Raw genomic sequence first — 6459 nt, forward strand, 5'->3', positions numbered from 1 at the left:
AGGCCACCAGGATGATCAGCAGAGATCAGGCCTGTGTCAGTGACACCATCCCCATCATATGCCTGCTGGAACAGATGATGGTGGATCTTGGACACCACACAGATCGGACGCTGCAAACATCATCTCAGACATGCGTGCCTACTATGCATAGTGCACCACCAATCCAGGAAGAGGAGGAGGTGGAAGAGGATGAGGTGGACATTGCAGGCATGGGAGAAAGGGGCAGAGGAGGATATTGAGGGTACTTGAGCATCCATCCACCCAAACACAAGGCGCCATGTTCCATGGATGGCAAGAGCAGGCGGAGGAGGAGGAGGGCGACGACCCTGTGCTGCTGTTCGACCCACAGGAGTCTGGGTACAGAATTACCTCATCTGTGGGTAGTTTGAGCCACATGACAGCCTTCATGCAGGAGTGCCTAGCCAAAGATCCACGCACAGAACACATAAAAACAAAGACTGACGACTATTGGATTGCTACATTGCTGGATCCACGTTACAAGCCTGAGATACAACAACTGATTTTGCCCCAATACAGGGAACCTAAAATGCAGCACTACCAAGAAGTGCTTGTAAGGGACTTGTGCTCAGCCTTTCCAGCTGGCAGCAGCAGAAGCAGCAGCAGCAGGGATCCCTATGGCAGTTCCACCAGCCATGGGAGCCAAACAACTGCTTTAAGCGGCATGGGTAGCAGCAGCAGTAGAGGTCGTCTAAGCCTAACTATGCAGGCTTTTTTTCAGCGGAAGCAAGCTGCCAGTCATGCAGCAATTGCCAATGACACTGAGCAGCGGTACTCAGTCGTGGTGCATGAATACCTGAGCTCTGCATGGGACATCTGCAACCTGCAAAGCCAGGACCCACTGGGCTACTGGGTATCCAAGCTTGAGCAGTGGCCGGAGCTGGCAGAACATGCCATTCAGATCCTTGCCTGCCCAGTCACAAGTGTGTTATCTAAAAGAGCGTTCAGTGCAGATTGGGGTGTAGTGAGTGACAATGGGACCGAGTCACTTTTATTAAAATTAATAAAGCTTGGATCTACAATGACTTCAACACCCCCTCTGCAGAGTCTACTGATTAGTCGTCCACTGCTGCACGGCCTGCTGACACCTTGATGGGAAGAGCACGTTCACAGCCTTCGGCATCTCCTTCTACTCCTCCCCCTGGTGGCCCTCTACCTCTACTCTGTCTCTGAGGTCAATAACTTGCAATGTAGCTGTGTAACTGGCTAATTTTTTTTCCCTCCGGGCCCTCTGCCTACTTTGAGGCCTATATCACTTGTAATGGAGCTGTGATTCATAATTAAATATTTGTATCTTAGTAGAGAAATACATACATACATTTTTCTATCCTTTTGGATAGATAGTAAATGGTATCAAAAATAAATATCTGTATTTTTTTTTACATAAATACAGAAATTTTTCTGTTCATTTTGATAGATTGCAAGTGGTATCAGAATTAAATATCTGTAATATTTTTACAGAAATACAGAATTTTTTAGATTTATTTTGATAGATTGCAAGTGGTATCAAAATTTAATGTATGTATTTTTTTTTACCAAAATACAGAAATTTTTTATATTTATTTTGATAGATAGCTAGTGGTATCAGAATGAAAATTCTGTATTTTTTCACAGAAATACAGAAATTTTTCAGTTCATTTTGATAGATTGCAAGTAGTATCAGAATGAATTATCTGTAATATTTTTAGAGAAATACAGAAATGTTTATATTTATTTTGATAGATTGCAAGTGGTATCAAAATTAAATATTATATTTAATAAAATATATTAAAATAATATATATTTAAATAATATATTTTTTTACCCTGCCTTCTGGTGATCGAACATTGAATTTGAACTCCAATAAAGTCAAAGTGGGAAAAATTCGGGTTGTTATTCGGGTCGGTGGAGACCTTCTACAGCCTATAAATACATTTAAAACGACATGTCAAGAATCCCCCAGCTCTGCACAACACTTTACAAGTAAAAAAAAAAAAGTTGCTGTTGCTGGCAAAGCAATTTTATGGGGCGGCCAAGGGAACATGCAGGATTTTACATGGTCTCCCAGTAGAGGCAGAGAGGGACATGAGGGGGTTCCTCTGGTCCAAAAATTGGCCGCCAGGTTTCACCGCTCCGTTACAAGCCATACACAGGCTTCAGAATACAGACAGAGGTCTCTGAGGGCGGTCTTTCAGTCCAAAAATTAGCCAGCTACACAGCTCTGTTATACGTTACAAGTGACAGGTGGCAGAAGCAGCAGCAGTAGGAGGAGGCGGTGGGCACTGAGATGGAGCGGGTACCGCATTCGTAACTGGCATCCAGAGTTGGGAACTGGGCAGGCAGCATCAGTTACAGCATGAGGAGGAGGCGGTGGGCCCTGAGAAGGAGCAAGGACGGCATTAGAGGTTGAGGCCATCACCCATATTGACAGTGTCGAAGCTGTAGCTATTGGAGACATGAATGGATGAACGAGATTCCAATCTCGGTAGGGAAAGATTGGAATCCCATTCATTCATTCATGTCTTCAATAGCTACAGCTTCGACACTGTCCATATAGGTGATGGCCTCAACTTCTAATGCCCTCCTTGCTCTGTCTCAGGGCCCACCGCCTCCTCCTCATGCTGTTACTGCTGCCGCCTGCCCAGTACCCAACTCTAGATGCCAGTTACCAATGCTGGGGTACTGGGAGGAGGAGGCGGTGGGCCCTGAGACGCAGCAAGGAGGGCATTACAATTGAATGCCCCCACCTATGTGGACAGTGTGGAAGCAGTAGCTATTGGAGACATGAATGGATGAGCAAGATTCCAATCTGTCCCTACCTACTATATAGTGAAACCACATGAAAGGGATTGGGCTTGGAGGAATCAGCGGGGAAAGAAGACCCTGTTGAGCTGGAGTCTAGTCTGGCATTTAGAGCTGGGTATTGGGACGAGGAGGCGGTGGGCCCTGAGACGGAGCAAGGAGGTCATTACAATTGAAGGCCCTCACCTATGTTGACAGTATGGAAGCAGTAGCTATTGGAGGCATGAATGGATGAGCGAGATTCCAATCTGTCCCTACCTACCATATAGCGAAACCACATGAAAGGGATTGGGCTTGGAGGAATCAGCGGGGCAAGAAGACCCTTTTGAGCTGGAGTCTAGTCAGGCATCCAGAGGTGGGTACTGGGAGGAGGAGGCGGGCGGTGGGCCCTGACACGCAGCAAAGAGGGCATTATAATTGAAGGCCCTAACCTATATGGACAGTGTGGAAGCAGTAGCTATTGGAGACAAGAATGGATGTGTGAGATTCCAATCTTTCCCTACCTACTATGTAGCAAAACCAAATGAAAGGGATTGGACTTGGAGGAATCAGCGGGGAAAGAAGACCCCGTTGATCTGGAGTCTAGTTTGGCATCTAGAGCTGGGTATTGGGAGAAGGAGGCGGTGACCCTGAGATGGAGCAAGGAGGGCATTATAATTGAAGGCCCTCACCTATGTGGACAGTGTGGAAGCAGTAACTATTGGAGACAAGAATGGATGAGCAAGATTCCAATCTTTCCCTACCTACTATGTAACAAAACCACATGAAAGGGATTGGGCTTGGAGGAATCAGCGGGGAAAGAAGACCCTGTTGAGCTGGAGTCTAGTCTGGCATCTAGAGGTCGGTACTGGGAGGAGGAGGCGGTGGGCCCTTACAAGCAGCAAGGAGGACATTAGAATTGAAGACCCTCACCTATGTGGACAGCGTGGAAGCAGTAGCTATTGGAGACATGAATGGATGAGCAAGATTCCAATCTGTCCCTACCTACTATGTAGCAAAACCACATGAAAGGGATTGGGCTTGGAGGAATCAGCGGGGAAAGAAGACCCTTTTGAGCTGGAGTCTAGTCTGGCATCCAGAGGTGGGTACTGGGAGGAGGAGACGGGCAGTGGGCCCTGACACACAGCAAGGAGGGCATTATAATTGAATGCCCCCACCTATGTGGACAGTGTGGAAGCAGTAGCTATTGGAGACAAGAATGGATGAGCGAGATTCCAATCTTTCCCTACCTACTATGTAGCAAAACCACATGAAAGGGATTGGGCTTGGAGGAATCAGCGGGGAAAGAAGACCCCGTTGATCTGGAGTCTAGTCTGGCATCTAGAGGTGGGTACTGGGAGGAGGATGCGCTGGCCCCTGAAATAGAGCAAGGAGGGCATTAGAATTGAAGGCCCTAACCTATGTGGACAGTGTGGAAGCAGTAGCTATTTGAGACATGAATGGATGAGCGAGATTCCGATCTGTCCCTACCTACTATGTAGCGAAACCACATGAAAGGGATTGGGCTTGGAGGAATCAGCGGGGAAAGAAGACCCTGTTGAGCTGCAATCTTGTCTGGCATCTAGAGGTGGGTACTGGAAGGAGGAGGCGGTGGGCCCTGAGACGCAGCAAGGAAGGAATTACAATTGAAGGCCATCACCTATGTGGACAGTGTAGAAGCAGAAGCTATTAGAGACATGAATGGATGAGCGAGATTCCAATCTGTCCCTACCTACTATATAGCGAAACCACATGAAAGGGATTGGGCTTGGAAGAATCAGTGGGGAAAGAAGACCCTGTTGATCTGGAGTCTATTCTGGCATCTAGAGCTGGGTACTGGGAGAAGGAGGCGGTGAGCCCTAAGACGGAGCAAGGAGGGCATTACAATATAAAGCCATCAGCATGTTGACAGTGTAGAAGCTGTAGTTACTGGGGAAATTGCTTTGTAGGGCACTAAATTTTCCTATCTGCTAGCTGTAACTTTCTAAAATGCAGCATGGACAGCCTTGTTAACTGGCATTCACAGCTGGGTACTGGGCAGGCAGCAGCAGTAACAGAAGGAGGAAGAGGTGGTGGGCTCTGGAACAAAGTGTGGACGGCATTAGTATCTGGCATCTAGAGTTTGGTACTGGGCAGGTGGCAGCATCACTTACAGCAGGAGGAAGAGGCAGTGGGCTCTGAGACGGAGCGGGGACTGCATTGGGAACTGGCATCTACAGTTGGTTACTGGGCAGACGGCAGCATCAGTAACAGCAGAAGAAAAAGGAGCTGGGCCCTGAGACGGGGTGTGGATGGCATTAGTAACTGGCTTCTAAAGTTGGGTACTGGGCAGCAGCAGTAACAGCATGAGGAGGAGGCATTTAGCACTGAGACGGAGAGTGGACGACATTAGTAATTGGCATCTAGAGTTGGGTACAATGCCGGCAGCAGCAGTAACAGCATGACGAGGAGGCAGTTAGCACTGAGACGGAGTGTGGGCGACATAAGTAATTGCCTTGGCATCTAGAGTTGGGTACTAGGCCGGCAGCATCATTTACAGCAGGAGGAGGATGTGGTGGGCTCTGAAAAGGAGTATGGACAGCATTATTGTCCGCCATCTAAAGTCAGGTACTGGGAAGGCGGCAGCATCATTTTCAGCAGGAGGAGGATGTGGTGGGCTCTGAGAAAGAGTATGGACGGCATTATTTTCTGGCATCTAAAGTCAGGTACTGGGCAGGCGGCAGCATCATTTACAGCAGGAGGAAGAGGCAGTGGGCAGAGACGGAGTATGGACGTCATTATTGTCTGGCATCTAAAGTCAGGTACTGGGCAGGCGGCAGCATCATTTATAGCAGGAGGAGAAGGCGGTGGGCTCTGAAACAGAGTGTGGACGGAATTGTTGTCTGGTAATTAAAGTCAGGTACTGGGCAGTCAGCAGCATCATTTACAGCAGGAGGAAGAGGCGGTGGGCTTAGACGGAGTATGGACGACATTTTTGTCTGGCATTTAAAGTCAGGTACTGGGCAGGGGGCAGCATCATTTACAGCAGGAGGAAGAGGCGGTGGGCTGAGATGGAGTATGGACGGCATTATTGTCTGGCATATAAAGTCAGGTACAGGTCAGGGGGCAGCATCATTTACAGCAGGAGGAAGAGGCGGTGGGCTGAGACGGAGCATGGACGGCATTATTGTCTGGCAATTATAATCAGGTACTGGGCAGGCGGCAGCATCATTTACAGCAGAAGAAAGAAGCGGTGGGCTGAGACGGAGTATGGACGGCATTATTGTCTGGCATCTAAAGTCAGGTACTGGGCAGGTGGCAGCATCATTTACAGCAGGAGAATTAGGCGGTAGGCTCCGAGACAGAGTATAGACGGCATTATTGTCTGGCATTTAAAGTCAGGTACTGGGCAGGTGGGAGCATCATTTACATCTGGAGGAAGAGGAGGTGGGCTGAGACGGAGTATGGATGACATTTTTGTCTGGCATTTAAAGTCAGGTACTTGGCAGGCGGCACAGTCATTTACAGCAGGAGGAAGAGGCAGTGCGCTGAGATGGAGTATGGATGGCATTATTGTCTGGCATATAAACTCAGGTACTGGGCAGGGGGCAGCATCATTTACAGCAGCAGGAAGAGGTGGTGGGCTGAGACGGAGTATGGACGGCATTATTGTCTGGCAATTAAAGTCAGGTACTGGGCAGG

This window comes from Pyxicephalus adspersus, chromosome Z (genome assembly GCF_032062135.1).
Source record: "Pyxicephalus adspersus chromosome Z, UCB_Pads_2.0, whole genome shotgun sequence".
Taxonomy (NCBI): domain Eukaryota; kingdom Metazoa; phylum Chordata; class Amphibia; order Anura; family Pyxicephalidae; genus Pyxicephalus; species Pyxicephalus adspersus.